We start from the raw sequence: 19,252 nt of genomic DNA, 5'->3' as shown, positions 1-19,252 counted from the left end.
GCTCAAAGAAATCATTGGCCTTTGGGCCTCATTACTAAAGTGTTTCCAAGTGAAGACGGACATGTCCGTAAAGTTGAGGTCAAGATTTTTAAACAAAATGAGACCAAACTGTTTATCAGACCTACTTCCGAACTAATCCTACTGTTATCTGTTGAGGACTCTAATAGTGACATCGGCTGATGTCAAGCGGGGAGTGTGCTGTCTTCACTATTGCATAGTCTGTTCATTTGTGTGCCTTCAGCACCATCTAGTGACCTTTATCTGTAAGTGCATCTTTTGCCTTGTTAAGTTATGCATATTCATTAGGTCACCTAACTTCCTGCTCACAGTGCTTTCTGGGAAAGAGACAGGCTCCTGCTTCCTTTTCTCTTCACCTCATGGAAGGAGCAGCTACTCATTGTGTGTCTCTTGCTAAAGCATCGTCGGTAAGGTATTAATTAATGTTTTTGTGTAAGTTTTGTATACACTGTACTGTATATTCAGTTCTTGTATATTCGTTTTCTTATAGTTTACCTTATCTACTGCCGGTTAATAAAAACCACAGACTACAGAAACAAGTCTCATCTTATTAACTAGTAGAATGGTGATATCTGCCTGTTGAACTGCATACAGACCCCGGGGGTACATGTTGTGAGAACAGGACAAGTAACATTGGGTGGGCACTGTCCTTTCCCTCCTTCTTTGGGACACCTGGGGTCGTTCTTGTTTTTCTGACTAATTTGCACTGTGTATTTTCACAGATTTTCGACCTAATACGATCACCATGGATTACAAGGCCAGAGAATTATCCTGGCTTTCCCAACTCGATGCCGTCTTCAAGGACGAAGGAGCAGTGGGTGGTCCCGGCGGTGGCATGATTAAAGAGGTCCAAAACTCATTACAACTATTGCTACACAAAAGAGCACGTACATGGTGGAATAAGGCCTTCCTGGAAAAATATCTCCAGAGAGGCCTTAGGATACAAGTCTTTCCCTCTATTCCCATAGAGGATGATATGTTTGTCTCCAAATGGGAGGAGACTTGCAACCAGAGCTCGTTTAAGTTCATAGAGCTTCTGATTGGCCATAACAAAAAGAGTCTGGAACAGATGGATATTGAAATTGACCAATTACAGGCACGTTTGTCGAGTGATTGTAGTACAGAACAGCTGAAAACCTTCCAAGAACAACTAGACATAAAATACCCAATTTGGGAAAAGGAAATTCAGGAAGTGAAATTTCAGAAGTTCTCTAGGGGCAGCAATGATGCGCAACAAAATCGCGTATATAAATGGAAAAACAGAGAACTTAACAAAAATAGGTCTCGTAGTAGATCATCCTCAGTATCTTCTGCATCATCAGTTGGAGATTCCCAGTTACTAGGCACCAATCCAACCCGCCTAACTCTTAATAAGAGAAAGATGGAGCAGGGGAATGGACCTGGGAGAAAAAGGCAACCGGAATTAACCACGAATACGAGACTGCCCGATAATGAGCCCAAGGTAATCAATCTATCTGGTCATATTTTTTCCAACGTAGACACTTCTTTTTGGAGAAGGGTCTATCGTATGTACCTAGTTGTAGGTTTGATTGTTTCACTGCCATCAGAGACCTGCACTTGTTTGGGCGTTCTTTGATGATGAAGAGATGGCATGCTAGGGGTGACTCAGTCGGGGCCCTCAATACTGAGGAGGAACAGCGGGCTCTCCGTATCTTGGAGGATCTGCTGGTAGAACAGGAGGCACCTGCCACCAGCATCACTGATGTAATACCATCGGAGATAAGAAAGAAGTCCAGGAAATTTCCCTCTTTGTCGTTATGTCCGGCGATTGATCTCTTTGTCAAGATGGTCAGTAAGGATTTCGAACAAATCTCCACGTCCATTCAACGTGACAATCTTGACAGGGATCAACGACAAAGTCTCAATAAATTGAAAAATATCTCCGATGTTATCTATAAACCGGCCGACAAAGGCGGAAATTTGGTGGTCTGGCCCCGGGGTATGTATCTGGCGGAAGCATACCGGCAACTAAATAACCCCGTTTGTTACCAGAAATTAACCTTTAATCCCTCAATTTCCTTTAGAGGTGAATTAAGCCCTCATCATTCAGGAACCGTCTATTCCAACTATGTATCTATTACCCAAGGTCCACAAGAATGCCTCTATACCACCAGGTAGGTTTATTATATCTGGGTGCAACAGCATGGTAGAAAATATTTGTAAGTTACTGGATTTCCACCTTAAACCTATAGTGGAAACTCTACCATCGCAAGTCAGAGACACCTCTGACTTTTTGCAGAGGATACAGGGGATTACCCTTGATGAGGATAACATCATGATGACCTGTGATGTAGAATCCCTCTACACCAGTATCCAACATGTGGATGGCCTGAAGGCAGTAGAGTTTTTTCTTTCTGCCAGCAGCCTGCCTAGGGATTTTGCTTCATTTTTATTACAACTCCTCAAATTTGTGCTCACGAGGAATGTCTTTTCCTTCAATGGGTCCTTCTTCCTGCAGCTCCAGGGGACAGCAATAGGGGGCGGCGTGTGCGCCCGCGTACGCAAATCTGTTCCTGGGGCTGTGGGAGAGGGACCTTTTCCTGTCAGACAGACACGTCATCATGGACCGCGCCATTTTATGGGCGTGGTTCATAGATGACGTTTTCTTGATCTGGCAGGGAACTGAGGAACAACTCCATGGCTTCTTCAGGTTACTCAACACCAACTCCAGAAATATCAAATTGACCTATACGCACCATAAACAGAGGGTTGATTTTCTGGATTTATCCGTGTTTAGGGATGTCGGTGGTCATCTCAGGACGCACGCAACTTCTTTGCATCCCAAAAGTACCATCTCTGCCATCCCTGTTGGCCAATTCCTACGCATTCGTCGGATATGTTCCGACGATGCGACTTTTGAAAGACAAGCCAGTGATCTGAAGGATCGGTTCCTCAGGAGAGGCTACAGTCATCGGTCCATTAAAAAGGCTTATTGGCGGGCTAAGACCCAGGACCAGCTCCAACTTTTACAAACCAAAAGAGATAGGGTATCTGATAATAAAATCTGATTTATAAGTACGTACCACTGACATTGGGATGAAATGAGGAAATGTTTGGCCTCACACTGGCCTATTTTACTAACTGACCCTGTCTTGGAAAAACTCCTGTCTACACAACCCCTTGTCACGGCGCGCAGGGCTAGTACCCTGCGAGACAATCTGGTTAGAGGGTATTTACAACCAGCATCTCCTCAACTCTGTGTCGGACAAGGCAGTCCAAAGACCGGGTTTAGACCGTGTGGCAGATGTGCCGCATGTCCTAATATGGAGCGATCGTTTGTATTTGTGGACTCCTCCGGAGCCAGGTCCTTCAAGATCAACCAGTCCCTCACATGCTCCAGCACGCGGGTGGTATATTATGCCCAATGCCCATGCCCTAAGATATATGTGGGTTTAACAACACAAGAGTTGAGGGTCCGCGTGCGGGAGCATGTGAGGGACATTTTGAATGCACAGGAAACAAAGGAGGTTGAGGTCCTTAAACCAATTGCAAGGCATTTTAAGGAATTTCACTCGTGCAATCCGAGACTCCTCAAGGTTAGAGGGATTGACTGTATCCAGGTTGACCTACGTGCAGGCAATGTATCCAAGAGGCTAGCCCAAAGGGAGAGCCGTTAGATCTGGACCCTTGGGACTTTACATCCCAGGGGCCTTAACGAGAATCTGGGCTTCTCATCTTTTTTGTAGCCGCTGGGCCCACGTCTGTGGATCCCACTATTTCTTTTAACAGTTTGTTTGTTATCAATTAATAATTTTCATTAATTCTTTTTAATATTTTGTCTCTCTCTCCAGCATCCTCCATTTTTTGCAGGTGCCACATTTCCTTGCCTCCCATTGATCCATCACAACACTGTTTTTTCTTCAGTCCGATATGTCTTTGTTACTTGATTTTCTGCTGTATTCTGTTGTACATACAGATATATATGTATTGCGTGCCTGGTACACATCCTCCTCTTTTCTTTTCTTTTCTTTTGTCTTCCGTCTTCCCCTCTTTTCTTCCCCTCCCCTTTTTTCCTTTTTCCTTCCCCTCTTCCCCCCCCCCCCCCCCCCCCCCCCCTCTCCCCACTCCCTTTCTTAGTCTTATGCACGTTGTTACCATTGTGACTTCGGTGACTATATGGCTATTATAGGGTGTTTCTTGTTCACCATTCATTGACATATACGGTGTATACTTTATGTAATTTATCTATTGCACGTTGCACTTTATTACATTATGGATTATTGATTTCATTAAAGTATTGTATTTGTATGCTTTTATAATTTCTTCCTTATCACTACAATCATGTATCTAATTATTTGTGATTATGTAAATCATGGATTATTGGTTTTTAATATAGTACTGTATTTGTACTTCTGATATTTCACAAGCACTGTACGTCCTTTCACTATAATCATGTATTTATCTACTATTGTGATTGTGTATATCTATGGTTTGGTAGCATATTATGTTCACTACATATATATCTTATATATTTTTATATATATATATATATTTTCTATTAACTGCAATATTTGTTCATTATTCATTATTATCATTATTATCTGTACCATCTTCATTTATACTTACATAGTTATTATTACTATTCTCACTTATTTAGTTTACCCTTATACTTTTATGTAATCACCTGTTAATTCACATTCTTATCTCACATATTTCCATGCACTCTTGTATACCATATTATATAATTCTATGATGTGTATATTCTATCTTATAAATCACTCGTGTTCTTAACACAATTATGGATTTCATGTAGGGCTTCATGTTATTTGTATGTTATGTTATAACACATATATATACAGTACAGACCAAATGTTTGGACACACCTTCTCATTCAAAGAGTTTTCTTTATTTTAATGACTATGAAGGCATCAAAACTATGAATTAACACATGTGGAATTATATACATAACAAACAAGTGTGAAACAACTGAAAATATGTCATATTCTAGGTTCTTCAAAGTAGTCACCTTTTGCTTTGATTACTGCTTTGCACACTCTTGGCATTCTCTTGATGAGCTTCAAGAGGTAGTAACCTGAAATGGTCTTCCAACAGTCTTGAAGGAGTTCCCAGAGATGCTTAGCACTTGTTGGCCCTTTTGCCTTCACTCTGCGGTCCAGCTCACCCCAAACCATCTCGATTGGGTTCAGGTCCGGTGACTGTGGAGGCCAGGTCATCTGGCACAGCACCCCATCACTCTCCTTCATGGTCAAATAGCCCTTACTTTCAAAGTTTTCCCAATTTTTTCGGCTGACTGACTGACCTTCATTTCTTAAAGTAATGATGGCCACTCGTTTTTCTTTACTTAGCTGCTTTTTTCTTGCCATAATACAAATTCTAACAGTCTATTCAGTAGGACTATCAGCTGTGTATCCACCCGACTTCTCCTCAATGCAACTGATGCTCCCAACCCCATTTATAAGGCAAGAAATCCCACTTATTAAACCTGACAGGGCACATCTGTGAAGTGAAAACCATTTCAGGGGACTACCTCTTGAAACTCATCAAGAGAATGCCAAGAGTGTGCAAAGCAGTAATCAAAGCAAAAGGTGGCTACTTTGAAGAACCTAAAGAATATGACATATTTTCAGTTGTTTCACAGTTGTTTGTTATGTATATAATTCCACATGTGTTAATTCATAGTTTTGATGCCTTCAGTGTGAATCTACAATTTTCATAGTCATGAAAATAAAGAAAACTCTTTGAATGAGAAGGTGTGTCCAAACTTTTGGTCTGTACTGTATATGACGTTTTTTCGGCGGAGATAATTAGATGGATGGTGGGGGTATATTGCTGGCGCCCTGTTCCTCCTCCTCCTGTGTGATGTGTACGCACGTCATCCGGCGCCGCCTCCCGCCCGAGCGTCCTCACGCCGCAGCCGTCCGATCATGTGACGCATGGTGGGGCCGTGTCGACGGGACGCCGGCCGCGAGGCAGCGCGATGTGTTTGTGCAGGATTTTCGCGCGCCAACCAACATGCACACCTGGGGACGAGTGAGTACCCATTTCTCATTGGTGGAGAGAGGCTGTAAATATCAGATCCGCAGTGATGGCGTTACCCCCTGACGAAGGCACGCCGAAACGCGCGTTGGGGTAGCGCCATCCTGGGTTGATTCACATATGGTCTTTTTCAGGTGAGCCCTGGCCTCTGCTATTACCTCCATGGTCCTTGGACCTCGGTGTTTCACCACACCTGGTCTTTATTTTTGGTTTGTTGTTTACTTTTCATTCTTTATATTTTTTTCAACATACCATGTTTCACTGCCGCGGTAGGTCCTTTGCTGACCATTGATTCACCTATGTACTTTAGCTCATACTCTGTTCATAGGTTGGTCATAGCACCGAGCATTCTCCTATGATCCATATATAATGATGTATTATTGACCTATGTGTTCTCCCAGGGTGGCGCTCTTTTCTTTCTTCTGCTCTTACTTGCTTTGTTTATGGCATCATATCTATGTACTTTTAATCATGTTTTCTATAAAATAAAATGTAATTTAATAAATATACACTTTTATTCTTTGGTACTTTGAGCTCCATTTTCTTGTTTTTCTGCTATTGTACTCGGGAGCTTGTACCGAGTTACCCATTACGGGTGCCCCTTGTAGTTATATTGGGTGGGCACTGTCCTTTCCCTCCTTCTTTGGGACACCTGGGGTCGTTCTTGTTTTTCTGATTATAATTAGTGTGAGTATATAGCTTGGCCTGCTCTCCCTCATTCACTGGAAGCCATTTGGCACCAGGAGAGATATACACTGCGTGCAGAATTATTAGGCAAATGAGTATTTTGACCACATCATCCTCTTTATGCATGTTGTCTTACTCCAAGCTGTATAGGCTCGAAAGCCTACTACCAATTAAGCATATTAGGTGATGTGCATCTCTGTAATGAGAAGGGGTGTGGTCTAATGACATCAACACCCTATATTAGGTGTGCATAATTATTAGACAACTTCCTTTCCTTTGGCAAAATGGGTCAAAAGAAGGACTTGACAGGCTCAGAAAAGTCAAAAATAGTGAGATATCTTGCAGTGGGATGCAGCACTCTTAAAATTGCAAAGCTTCTGAAGCGTGATCATCGAACAATCAAGCGTTTCATTCAAAATAGTCAACAGGGTCGCAAGAAGCGTGTGGAAAAACCAAGGCGCAAAATAACTGCCCATGAACTGAGAAAAGTCAAGCGTGCAGCTGCCAAGATGCCACTTGCCACCAGTTTGGCCATATATTTTAGAGCTGCAACATCACTGGAGCGCCCAAAAGCACAAGGTGTGCAATACTCAGAGACATGGCCAAGGTAAGAAAGGCTGAAAGACGACCACCACTGAACAAGACACACAAGCTGAAACGTCAAGACTGGGCCAAGAAATATCTCAAGACTGATTTTTCTAAGGTTTTATGGACTGATGAAATGAGAGTGAGTCTTGATGGGCCAGATGGATGGGCCCGTGGCTGGATTGGTAAAGGGCAGAGAGCTCCAGTCCGACTCAGACGCCAGCAAGGTGGAGGTGGAGTACTGGTTTGGGCTGGTATCATCAAAGATGAGCTTGTGGGGCCTTTTCGGGTTGAGGATGGAGTCAAGCTCAACTCCCAGTCCTACTGCCAGTTTCTGGAAGACACCTTCTTCAAGCAGTGGTACAGGAAGAAGTCTGCATCCTTCAAGAAAAACCAGATTTTCATGCAGGACAATGCTCCATCACACGCGTCCAAGTACTCCACAGCGTGGCTGGCAAGAAAGGGTATAAAAGAAGAAAATCTAATGACATGGCCTCCTTGTTCACCTGATCTGAACCCCATTGAGAACCTGTGGTCCATCATCAAATGTGAGATTTACAAGGAGGGAAAACAGTACACCTCTCTGAACAGTGTCTGGGAGGCTGTGGTTGCTGCTGCACGCAATGTTGATGGTGAACAGATCAAAACACTGACAGAATCCATGGATGGCAGGCTTTTGAGTGTCCTTGCAAAGAAAGGTGGCTATATTGGTCACTGATTTGTTTTTGTTTTGTTTTTGAATGTCAGAAATGTATATTTGTGAATGTTGAGATGTTATATTGGTTTCACTGGTAAAAATAAATAATTGAAATGGGTATATATTTGTTTTTTGTTAAGTTGCCTAATAATTATGCACAGTAATAGTCACCTGCACACACAGATATCCCCCTAAAATAGCTAAAACTAAAAACAAACTAAAAACTACTTCCAAAAATATTCAGCTTTGATATTAATGAGTTTTTTGGGTTCATTGAGAACATGGTTGTTGTTCAATAATAAAATTAATCCTCAAAAATACAACTTGCCTAATAATTCTGCACTCCCTGTAGTTGTGGACTCTCATTGTATTCTTTGGTGGCCATTTGGCACCAGGAGTGGTGTGGAGTGGCCCCAGCATGCATGTTGGTACCTGCATTCCTTGTATATAATGGAGGCCAATTTGGCACCAAAGATGACAGAAATTAAAGCAGGCCCAGCACGCATGTGGAACCTACACTCTCTGAATTTTATGGTAGCCGTCATGGCACATAACAGGTAGAATTTAGTGTTAGGAACCCGTCTTACAGAGATCGCCTTGACGTGCGGCAGACGGGCTCAAATAATTTTGTACAAAATGATTTGCCAAGCATCTCTAATTTATAAGTATAGCACTAGCAATTATTATGCATTTTTGTACTCTATTTGGTTTGCAGAGAGCTGTTGCATTGCATGTTTTGTTTTACAATGGGAATACAGTGTATTCAGTACACCATAAAAGCCACATTTAAAGTGCCTTTATGTTCAGCCGCTTTTCTTCTGGTGGAGTAGAGAAGTCAGGGGCAATCCAGGACTTGTTCATTTTTATAAGAGTCAACCTGTCAGCATTTTCAGTTGACAGGCGGATGCTCTTATCAGTTATTATGCCCCCAGCAGCACTAAATACCCGCTCTGACAAAACGCTGGCGGCAGGGCAGGCCAGCACCTCCAAGGCGTAGATCGCCAGTTCGTGCCACGTGTCCAGTTTGGACACCCAATAGTTGTAAGGCACAGAGGGATCACTTTTCCTTCCTTGTGACACTAGGCCACGCATCAGGGTGAGGGTGCTGGTGGGGGGTCATGAAACTGTCCCAGGCCTTGGAGAGTGTTGCCCTGCCTCTGCTGGAACTGCTGTGTGTTCCCCTCGTCTCCCCTCCTCGGTTGCCCAAGGAACTACGTACTCTGCCACCAGCGTTGTCAGCTGGAAATTTTGGGAGCAATTTTTCCACAAGGTCCTTCTGGTATTGCACCATTTTGCTAGTCCTCTCCACCATAGGAATGAGAGATGTAGCGGGGGTCGAGAAGGGTGAACAACCAGTAATCGGTGTTGGCCAAAATGCGTATAACGCGAGGGTCACGGGAAAGGCAGCATAACATAAAGTCAGCCATGTGTGCCAGAGTCCCAACAGACAAGACTTCGCTGTCCACATCAGGAGGATGACTCTCAATCTCCTCATCCTCTTACTCCACTTACGACCATCCATGCTGAACAGATGGAATAAACCTGCTATGGGTACTACCCTCTGTAGCGGAGAAAATCGTCTCCTGCTCCTCCTCCTCCTGATCATCGTTCCTATTTGCGCTGAGAAGATGAACGAAGGGTGGTCTGGCTATCACCCTGTGTAATGTCTTCCCTCATTTCCACCTCTTCCACATGCAAAGCGTCCGCCTTCATTGTGAGCAGCAAGCGTTTCAGTAGACACAGAAGTGGGATGGTTACACTGATAATAGCGGCATTGCCGCTCACCATTTGTGTTGATTCCTCAAAGTTGCGTAAAACCTTACAGAGGTCAAACATCCATGCCCACTCGTCGCTAGTGTTGATCACGAATATTCGAATTTCGAATTTTATCGCGAATATAGGTAATTCGAAAATTCGCAAATATTTCGAATATAGTGATATATATTCGTAATTTTGAATATTCAATTATTTTTTTATTTTAATTTTATGATTTTTTTTTATATCGATTTTTATTTTTTTTAATCAGTACACATGATCCCTCCCTGCTTCTAGCTTGTGGGCCAATAAGAAGGCTGCAATATACTTGACTTTAGGAGTAGTGTTGTTTGCGAATTTTGCTCTATATTCTTTTTTTTTCAAATATTCGCTATATTGCTATATATTCTTGTTTTAGCAATATAGTGAATATTCGAAAAAAAATAATATAGAGCAATTTAGCTAATATAGTGCTATAATCTTTTTTTTCTAGTTGTAATTTTTTTCCAATCTGAACTTCAGATGAGAAAAAAATTACAACTATTAGACAAAGAAGATTATAGCACTATATTAGCTAAATTGCTCTATATTTGTTTTTTTCGAATATTCGCTATATTGCTATATATTCTTGTTTTAGAATATTACGAATATTCGAAAAAACTAAGTTATAGCAATATAGCGAATATTCGAAAAAAAAAAAACAAATCTAGAGCAATTTAGTTAATATAGTGCTATAATCTTTTTTTTAATAGTTGCAATTTTTTTTCCAATCTGAACTTCAAATCAGAAAAAAATTACAACTATTAGACAAAGAAGAATATAGCACTATATTAGCTAAATTGCTCTATATTCGTTTTTTTCGAATATTCGCTATATTGCTATATATTCTTGTTTTAGAATATTACGAATATTCGAAAAAACGAAGTTATAGCAATATAGCGAATATTCGAAAAAAAAAACAAATATATAGAGCAATTTAGCTAATATAGTGCTATAATATTCTTTGTCTAAAAGTTGAAAAATTCGCAATAAAAATTTGAAAATGCGAAAATTCGAAAACGAAAATTCGCATATTACACGATCATTACCTTGCCGATTTTTTGAGTAAAAACAAATCTTAGAATATAACGAATATTCGAATTTGCGAATATTCTACGAAATATTTGCGAAATATCGCGAATTCGAATATGACCCCTGCCGCTCATCACTACTCGTCGCTTGTGAAGAGCGGAAGCTGACTTGAAAGGCGACGACCCATTGCAGCTGGTATTCCACTACTGCCCTCTACTGCTCACAAAGCCTGGCCAACATGTGGAACGTGGAGTTCCAGCACGTGCTCACGTCACACAATAGTTGGTGAGCTAGCAATTGCAAGCACTGCTGCAGCGTTGCCAGACCAGCAGCAGCTGTAGATGACTTTCGGAAATGGGCACATACGCTGTGCACCTTCACCAGTAGCTCAGGAAAATTGGGGGGTGTTTTGAGAAATCGCTGAACCACTAAGTTGAACACGTGGGCTAGGCATGGGATGTGTGTGCGCTTGCCGAGCTCCAAAGCCACCACCAAGTTGCCACAGCTCTGCGGGGGTGTGCTGTTTGTCACCTAAGCAAATTAGTTTCAGCACGACCTGTTGCCGCTTCCCCATTGCAGTGCTACACTGCTACCAGCTACTGACTGATGGCTGACTGGTGCTGCAAGATGAGAATTCAGAGGTGGAAGTGGAGGAGGAGGAGAAGGGGGGGTTGCAGCCACTAATGTAGGCTGATGGAACTAGGGCCCGCAATCCTTGGCGTTGGTAGCACCTGTGCCATCCCAGGGTACGACTCGCTCCCGACCTCCACAACGTTCACCCAGTGTGCCGTCAGGGAAATGTAGCGTCCCTAGCCAAAAGCACTTGTCCATGTGTCAGTCGTTAAGTGGACCTTCCCAATAACTGCGTTGGTCAGGGCACGGGTGATGTTACGGGACACATGCTGGTGTAAGGAGGGGACGGCACACCAGGCAAAATAGTGGTGGCTGGGGACTGAGTTACGAGGGACCGCCGCCGCCATCAGCCTGCGGAAAGCCTCAGTGTCCACAAGCCTAAATGGCAACAATTCCAGGGCCAGCAATTTGGAAAGGTGCGTATTTAGTGCTATAGCCTGTGGGTAGGTGGCTGGGTATTTGTGATTTCGTTCAAAGGCCTGGGGTATGGACATCTGTATGCTGCGCTGGGACACAGAAGTGGATGTGCTAGCTGATGGTGCTTGCGAAGGTCCAGGTGCAGGGCGGGAGGCATCCGGGCCTGCGTCTTGGACAGGGGATTGGCCAGCACGTATCACGTAGTCCTCCGCCTATAACTCAGCACAAAGGATCAGTAGAACAGATAGTTTAAAACCTACAAACTGCCCCTGACATGTTTTGCCAGCTGACCTGACTTCTTCAGGGGTATTGGGTAGCATTAAAGAAGTCAGGTTAGCTGGCTGTTCTCCTGATACTTTGTGCTGAGTTATAAGCGCTCTTTCAAGTGACAGTCATGCTGTGCAGGAGTGAGTCACTGCATTAGTGCAGGAATTGGTTAGTGTCGATTCAGTAATATCAGTGTCAGTATCCATAACAGGGAGAGTGCACATCCCTGTTGGCACAGTGAATCTGCAAAAAAAGGAGGGGTTAGTCAGCACCTCCCAGTGTGCAGGAAGGCAAAGACCTAGAGGAAAAAAAAAGGAGACAATGCAGCAGCACTCTGCAAATCAGACAAAGTACAACAATGCTTACAAAAATTATGGTGCTAATACTACGCTTATTTATAAAAGCGAGATGCTTGGTCAATGCATTTTGTACAAAATCATCTAAGCCCGTATGCCAAACGTCAAGGCGATCTCTGTTACACGGGTCCTAACACTAAATACTACCTGTTATGCTCCATAATGACCGCCATAAAATTCAGGGAGTGTTGGACCCACATGCATGTTGGATCCACTCTGCCTTTTTCCATTTTTTGTGCCAAGCATCTCGCTTTTATAAATAAGCGTAGTATTAGCACCATAATTTTTGTAAGCATTGTTGTACTTTGTCTGATTTGCAGAGTGCTGCTGCATTGTCTCCTTTTTTTTTCCTCTAGGTCTTTGTCATGGCGGCGTGCACCTGCGCACTGGGAGGTGCTGACTAACCCCTCCTTTTTTTGCAGATTTACAATGCTGGAGATGTGGCACTCGAGCGAGTCGTGCACTCCTGATTAGCCTGTCTGCCCCATAGGCTGATTTTAATTATTTTCAGTATAAAGCTGTGGCCTGCTCTCACTGCATTCATTGGAAGCTGTCTAGCACCAGGAAGGGTATAGAGTGGGCTCAGCATGCATGTTGGTACCTGCATCCCTTGTAATGGAGGCCATTTTGGCACAAAAAATGGAAAAAGGCAGAGTGGATCCAACGTGCATGTGGGTCCAACACTCCCTGAATTTTATGGCGGTCATTATGGCGCATAACAGGTAGTATTTAGTGTTAGGACCCGTGTAACAGAGATCGCCTTGACGTTTGGCATACGGGCTTAGATGATTTTGTACAAAATGCATTGTCCAAGCATCTCGCTTTTATAAATAAGCGTAGTATTAGCACCATCATTTTTGTAAGCATTGTTGTACTTTGTCTGATTTGCAGAGTGCTGCTGCATTGTCTCCTTTTTTTTCCTGTTGGCACAGTGAAACATCAAACACATACCACAGCCAATGCAGTTAGGGAACAGTTTATTTTAATTTCTCTTTTGGTTAAGCTCGCAGTATACAATTTTAGAGTCCTAATTAAAAGCTATTTTTTATGATACATTTGTATCTGGGTAAAGCTGGTATCTTGTCCAGTAGGACTTTTTTGTACATAGTGTAATAATATACCTATACCCAGAAAGGGTCGTCTTGTGTAGTTGCACATTCATCATCATCATCATCCACCTTGTGAAACACTAATTGTCGTTCCCCACCGTTATCTTCTTCTGACTGTGGATGCTCAAGAGTTTGGGAATCAGGGCACATTATCTCCTCATGTCCCTCTTCAAGCAGGCTTGGCAAGAGGCCCAAATCAAGGAATTGCGCTGAAAAGAGCTCCTTGGAATATCCAAGTGTGGGATCAATTGTTTGCCAAGACTCTCCATGGTGGGAGGAAGGAGGATCAGGATGAGGATTCTGTTGACCAGACTCTTGGCTACTGAGACTGGACTTTGTGGAAGACAGGGTGGTGCTTAACCGACTGGAAGCATTATCTGCTGCAATACAACCGACCACCTGGTCGCACTGGTGTGGCTTCGAGAGTGGTGTCCTGCGCCGCCCTGCAAACTGGGACGTGAAGCTAGGTATCATGGATGAGTGTGTTTCTTGTGCTCTGGCAGCAGGCACAGTTTCACCGCGCCAAGGGCCGCGGCCTCTGCGTGCACCAGCAGCAGCACGGCCACTTCCCCATCCCTTACTGCTCGCCTTAAGCATATTAAATGGTATATATGCTTGCAAGTATGTCACACATACAGAAGCGCAGGTTTTGTAAGTGCATGTGCAAATACATTTTATTTATAAAATTTAGACTGAATGTCACAGATATTTAGGATGCCTAAACGTTATACAGGAGATTTAGTACAGGTAATGTCGCTGTCACCGGCGGGGAAAAAATTAGACTGAATGTCACAGATATTTAGGATGCGCAAACGTTATACGGGAAATGTAGCGCAGGTAATGCCGTTGCCACCAGCGGGGAAAAAATTTGATTGAATGTCACAGATATTTAGGATGCTCAAACATTTGTCACGGGTAGTACAGGGAAGGAAAGACAACCAAAGGGAACCACAACAAAACAACAACAGACTAGGTCCCAAACCTAGGGAAAAGAGGTCACCTCCTAGCAATCCCTGAATATCTCTCCGTAAGCTGCTAACAACATGTGAAAATCTCAAAGGTAGAAATGCACATGCACCGGAACCTGAGACTGCAGAAACACTGCACCAAACCCTCAGCTTAGGGAACAGTGAAAGAGGCAACTGGCTCCTTCCAATCTGAAGGAGCTAGTGTCTCCCTGAGGCCTAGTCAGAACAGACACAACAGGAAAGGGAAAAGTACTTAGCTTGAGAAGCAACTGGAACAGGAGAACCACCACACAAGCAGAGCACTCCACAGAAGAGCTATTAGCCGCAGGGAAACAAGTGAGAGGCGGAACATATAAAGAGCCACATGACTGATAATGAGCAGCATCTGCGAAGGGGTGTAAACCTGTCAGTAACAATAAAAACAAGAGAGATCTGTCAGATAGACTCCTGAGTCTTCCGTCTATCTGAACTTCTAAGATCTCTCCCAGGGCCGGCGGTGACAACGTTATACAGGAGATGTAGTGCGGGTAATGTCGCTGTCGCCAGCGGGGGAAAAATTAGAATGTCACAGATATTTAGGATGCGCTAATGTAACACAACAGATGTAGCAGAGGTTGTGCCACTGTCAGCAGCGGCCAAACAATTGCACGCAATTTAGCGCAGGTTAAAACAATAGTCCATAAAAGGACTTTTGGATCTCTAACACCTTTCAACACTAAACAATTTATGTCCCTACACTATCTGTCCCTTCTGCTGAAGCTCTCCCTGACTAAGACTGAACCGAACCACGTGTCATCGGGTGCTATATAGCACCCGATGACGCGTTCGGGCCAGCCAATCACTGTAATGCCAGTAACCAACATGGCTACGGCATTACAGAGAGGACCAGTACTTCCCCGCATGTTTATTGGCTGCGTAGGAGCCAACAAACGTGCGGGGAGGAGACTCAAGCATCGCTCGAGTGAAAATGGTGATCGGCCGAGCATGCTCGCCCAACACTAGTATCCAGTCTTCACACTTAACTCTTTGAGTTGAATACAAACAGAGTCTCTTAGTAACAGATCTAAGACAACCAACAACCCAACAAAACCTCAGAACCTCAGAGCTGCTATCAATAAACCCTTCACAGGACACCGGATGACAAGACAGTCTTTGGTAAACATTTCCTAGAATTCTGGGAACACAAGATATTTCTGTTCAAACCACATATTTCACAACCTCCACCGCATCCATCTGCATTGTTTCCAAAAATGTCATATAAGACTCCCGTTTCCCCACAAAATCTGAGAAACTTCAACACAATTACAGAGAACCTTGAAAATGTGCTCTAAGGCCTAGCTATTGTGTAATCGAAATAAAGTACATGATAAACACCAAATAAGGATATGAGTCTTACTGAAATAAGATTACAAGGTTGATCTATAAGACTAAAATACATGTATATAATATCAATCATCATTATTATATACCTTATATCAATATAACATTAGCAATGACCTCGTTACTCTCACACTATCAAGTGCCATGATTAATTCAAATACAATGTGCTAAATAAATTCATAATAAATTACAGAAAAATACTATTAATTTACACTCATCGTGATAAACCCAATCTACTCGATACATAAAAAATCATGTCATAAATAACAATTGATTATGTGTAAAAAGTGTAAACATAAAAATGCCCAGTGATAAATAAAATAGAATACATGTAAACAAGGTACTTGATGCAATAATATCCCATTAGCTCTATCCTTTAGAGATTATTGCTCAATATAGTATATCCCTTTTCTTCTTCTTTATCCTCTATAGATGACATTCATTGATACTTGTTGTTCCTACGGCTTCCTTCAATTTTTCATCTTTATTATATTATCTGAAAAATAATACACTATTTAGTAAATACAATTAAAAACACGTAAAAACATGCTAAAAGAACTATATTACTGCCCTAAGGGGGCAGCAATGCCCCACAATAACGATACTACAAAAAGGCACTAAATCCCAAATTCTCATTTAACCCTTTAGGTGCCAAAGTGCCCAACCTAAAAATCCACCTACTTTCCAATTGGGCCAGTTTTTTCCCTTTATCGCCTCCTCTTGCTCCTAAGTGAACCAAATCGATACCCTTGAAACGTAGTAAATTCGGATTGCTTTTGTGAAACATCTTGAAGTGTCTAGGAATTGTTTTCAGATTTTCTAAATCCTCTTCATCCCTTGCTTTTTCTATATCTCTAACGTGTTCTCTCACTCTCTTCCTCAATTCTCTCGTTGTAAGACCAACATATACTTTGTCACACGGACAGGTAGCGTAGTTTCTTACTCCTGTGGAGGAACACGAGATATAGTCTCGGATTTCGTACATAATTTTTTTATCTATATCCGTGAAATTGTTTGATATATCCATATTTCTGAGTGCTTTACATGAACCACATGGATAGGAGCTGATTTTTGGAGCTCCATCTTTCTCATTTTTTTCTGGTATGTAATGGCTATGAACCAAAATGTCCTTTAAGTTTCTCGATCGTCTCGCCGTCATTAGAGGTCTCTCTGTAATCAAGCACTTCAATTTATTATCAGTCCTCAATGTTTCCCAATGTCTCTTGAGAACCTTGTTTATCTGTGTCCATTGTCTATTATAATTATATAATAAACCTAATCTCATTCCCGCTCGTGGGTTTATCACGATGAGTATGAATTTGTATTTTTATGTAATTTATGAGAAATTTATTTAGCACATTGTATTTTAATTAATCATGGCACTTGATAGGGTTTTCTTATTTAATTGGCACGTGAGCTGCACTTTGTTACGGATTTAATTATATATACAGCTGTAGTAGAGTTAACACACATGCTTTATGAGACGTGTTATCTAAACTAAATGCGTTAAGCAAACACCTTCAATTGCTTTTCAATGGCTTTTGTTTCAAGATAACGCGATGAGTTACGAAATTTGAGTTAGGAGTTTGTGTGTTAACCCTGCTACATCTGTAGATAATGTATTCATTAATATGTCACAGGGAGTAGTCACTATTGATTGGATTAAAAGTTCATGGGAGATAAGATATATATACAATCAATACATTTATAAGCTAAATATTCCCTTCTAGTACATAGATTTGAAATTTACCAGTGCGCATGACGATCTCGCAGCTTGGACGCTTCCTTCGTTCTCCATGGAGACAGATCGCCGGTGACGTCAATCCGCGTCCTATGACGCTTGATTGCCCTCTCCGGCATGAGTCTTGGGGAATGGCGGAAGTGACTTATCCCCGGCTGGGGAGGTCTAGTCATGCGCCGCTGAATGACGATTTTTACTAATTAGTCATGTGTCGAAGAATCCAACATATGATTGGCTCAGGCTCCTTTTAGAATAACACGATCCCCGGTAAAACCTCTCCTCCTGACGAAGCTTAGACCGCGAAACGTGCGTTGAGGATCCCTGCCACACGCACAGCAGCACTTTGGTATGTTTTTATTATAGAACTTTGCAGCCATTTTCTCATCCCAGTCCCTCTATTTAGAAGATGGAATGTCACTGTAGGATGTCAGGTGTAGGAAGCCACTGCATATAGCACGGTGAAGAGGTATCAATGGATGACCTTATTCTGAATGCTGTTCATGTATGCTCTGTCTCCTCATGCTTGGATGCTTCAGGACAACAGACTAGATACGGGTTTTGGTTCTATGGCTTAGATGAATTATTGTGATATACTGATTGCCCTACTATTAGGTATTGCAAAGTGGCAGGAATTTTTTGTATTCCCTACTATTAATACTTTATCTGTATATTTTAATCATGGTAAATTAATAATAATTGATTGATTAACTTATTCTTTTTGGAAGTGACACACTTCAAATTGGTATCAATGAAAAGAACAGATCATCCTGCAAAAAATGAACCCTCTCACAGCCCCGTACACATAACTACAAAAAAGGTTTTACATTTTTTTTCAGTATTAAAGGGATTCTGTCACCAGGATTAACGATATGTAGATATTTATATGTGCCCATTAGTCTTCAGGCAGTGTTTACAATGATCCCTCTGTTTATGCTCTGTGTGCCTTATATTCTTATAAAAAGCGATCTTATTCATATGTAAATCACCTCTGTCAGGAGCCCAAGGGGTTGTCCCACGATCTCCTGGAGCCCGGACGCGCCCATCGATCCAGAGCCCAGCACCGCCTACTACTTAATTTATTCACTGCACTATCCCTGACGTCAGTTCTTCTCAGTGCTGTAATCTCGCGCAGAGGGAGCCGGCGCATGCGCAGTTGACTCGTCGAAGCCGATGCCAATAGTCCGCACGGGCGCAGACTACAGTGTCCACTGCGCCTGCGCGAGACTACGGAGCAGAGATTACATGACGTCAGGATAGTGCAGTGAATAAAAAAAGTAGTAGGCGGTGCTGGTCTCCGGATCGATGGACGCGGCCGAGCTCCAGGAGATCGTGGGACAACCCCTTGGGCTCCTGACAGAGGTGATTTACATATGAATAAGATCGCTTTTTATAAGAATATAAGGCACACAGAGCATAAACAGAGGGATCATTGTAAACACTGTATGAAGACTAATGGGCACATATAAATATCTCCATATCGTTAATCCTGGTGACAGAATCCCTTTAAAACGCAAGAAAGATTATACAAGTGTGATATCGTTGTAACTGTA

Source organism: Bufo bufo, chromosome 6, assembly GCF_905171765.1.
Source record: "Bufo bufo chromosome 6, aBufBuf1.1, whole genome shotgun sequence".
In the NCBI taxonomy this organism is placed as follows: Eukaryota; Metazoa; Chordata; class Amphibia; order Anura; family Bufonidae; genus Bufo; species Bufo bufo.
The sequence above is the reverse complement of the archived record's forward strand: the minus strand, read 5'-3'. Positions refer to the sequence as shown.